This window comes from Mastomys coucha, unplaced genomic scaffold (genome assembly GCF_008632895.1).
Source record: "Mastomys coucha isolate ucsf_1 unplaced genomic scaffold, UCSF_Mcou_1 pScaffold4, whole genome shotgun sequence".
Taxonomy (NCBI): domain Eukaryota; kingdom Metazoa; phylum Chordata; class Mammalia; order Rodentia; family Muridae; genus Mastomys; species Mastomys coucha.
In genome coordinates this window covers 12,392,162-12,394,196 of record NW_022196910.1, presented here as the reverse complement: position 1 = coordinate 12,394,196, position 2,035 = coordinate 12,392,162, and the positions used below count along the sequence as shown (strand labels likewise).

The 2,035-nt window shown below is 46.9% G+C and overlaps 1 long non-coding RNA gene across 6 annotated transcripts in view; it reads left to right on the top strand.

Moving 5' to 3' along the window:
• Window positions 1-1,147: 1,147 nt before the first annotated feature.
• Window positions 1,148-2,035, top strand: part of LOC116076312 — a 9,451-nt gene continuing 8,563 nt past the window's right edge. For 3 of the 6 annotated variants that reach the window (XR_004112897.1, XR_004112895.1, XR_004112894.1), the window contains exon 1: window positions 1,158-1,990. This is a non-coding gene — a long non-coding RNA (uncharacterized LOC116076312). Of the gene's footprint in view, window positions 1,991-2,035 lie in introns of all 6 variants that reach the window. The other 3 variants (XR_004112893.1, XR_004112898.1, XR_004112892.1) reach the window with 3 other exon arrangements.

The window sequence follows — 2,035 nt, the reverse complement described above, 5'->3', positions numbered from 1 at the left end:
AATAGTCTTCCGTAGCCATTCTACGTTGGGGTCACTGTGGTGGTTCAAATAAGAACAGACCTAATAGGACCTAATGGGCTCGTGTATTTGAATGCTTAGTCACCAGGGAGTGGAATTCTCTCAAAGGAGTAGAAGGTGTGACCTGGTTTGAGGAAGTGTGTAACTTGGGATGGGCTTTGTGGTATCAAAAGCTTCTCTCTCTCTCTCTCTCTCAATCTCTCTTGCTCTTTTGCTCATTCTCACTCTCTCATTCTCTTGCACTCACTCTCTAACTCCCTTATTCTCTCTCTTGCTCTCTCGCGCTCTTTCTCTGGTTCTTTTGCTCTCTTGCTCTCTCGTTCTCTTACTCTTGCGCTCGCTTTCCCTCCCTCTTTCTTTCTTGCTCTCTCTCACTTGCTCATGTCTCACTAGTTTGCTCTCACTCTCACTCTCTTGTTCTCTTGCTCTCGTGCTCACTCTCACTCATTCTCTTGTTCTCTCTCTCTCTCTCTCTCTCTCTCTCTCTCTCTCTCTCTCTCTCTCTCTCGGCCTCTGGCCAGTGGATCATTAACAGTCCAATATGGAATTGGCTACTACCTTTCTAGTTCCCCCTTCTCCTCTTTTTCTTAACCCTACTAATCCCACCTTGCCTTATAGATTTCTTGTCTTGATTTCTTCAAAAACAGATCCGATAGATTTCTAACCAGACATTTAATCAGTTGTTATTCCAGGATTTCCAGCCCCTAGCTCTGATGCCAGAAGCCTGTGCCATTTGATTTATCCTGATGGCAAAGATCAAACTTGCCCCCAAGAAACTCAATGCCCCCAATCAGCAGGAAGTAGTCTAATGGTAACATCACCTCCCTTTAAGACCCCTGACTTTGTCAATAGTAAACAAAAAAAAAAAAGTGGGGAATGTTGGCTATTCCCCCAGACTCAAGCGGCCTAACTGTCTTGCCATGGACTCCCTTTGTAAACTTTAGAAACTGTATACTTTGTCAACTTTGTCAACCTTCAAGGCAAAAAAGTAGCTGGGCTACTGTCTGAGGACCTCCAGCAGCCAGGGCCCATCACCCAGATTTCCCTAACAACCTGCCCTAACAGTCCTATTCTAACAGCTGTAACTGTCATTCCAAACAGCCCTGAGGCAGGAGAGTGTCCAGGCCCCTCCCCACGAGAAAAAAAAAATACCGCTTATCCTGGTAAGCTCCACCCCCTAAGGCATCCTATATAATCCCTGCTTGCTGTTCAGTTCCCTGCTGTCTTCTCCAAGAACAAAGGCAACCAACCTCATATTTGTTTCTCTACAGCCTGGGTTCTTCCCTCCCAGTAAATCTCTTTTATGATATTTGCTGCCTGATATGACTCTCTCATCACAAGAAACAACAAAGCAAAGGGAGTAGATAGGAAGAAGTGGACCGGGCTAAGGCTCTGGAGCTCCAGAGCTCAGCCGGGGATATGTTCCCCTGGGAGCTGCAGTGCTGTTGAAGAAGAGGAGCGGCTAAGGGGAACTGTTACAATGTAGCACTCCAGTTCACCCAGGATATCCTCGCTAAGGGCTGCAAGGCCTCTGCTGAGGAGGCTTCCTTTCAGAGCTCTGTGGTTACTGGGCTCCCATGTCCCCAACCATCTGAACAGGAACACCAATAACTAAGACGTCCCTCTGTGAAGTTTCTCTCTGATAAAACTTATTGGGACTCATTGGAGTCCTTTTTCTCAGCTGGACTTCAACCTCATTGCTATGGTTTGAATGTTCCCACCTCCAAAGTTAGGCTTTAGGAGCTAGGGTGCCAAGGTGATAAGACCATACAGTTTGTGCCCTCACAGATGGAATTGGTGTCGAAAGGACAGCATAAGTTCAACCCCTCCTTGCCCTTTTGCACTTCCCACCTCCTATCATGTGGACCAAACATCCTCCCTGAGGAAGATGCAGCACTTAAGGTGCCATCTTGGAATCAGAATGATAAAACCTGCTGGCATGTTGATTTTGGACTTGCAAGTCTCTGGAATAGTAAGCCAAATGGTGGTGGTGGTGGAGGAGGAGGAGGAGGAGGGA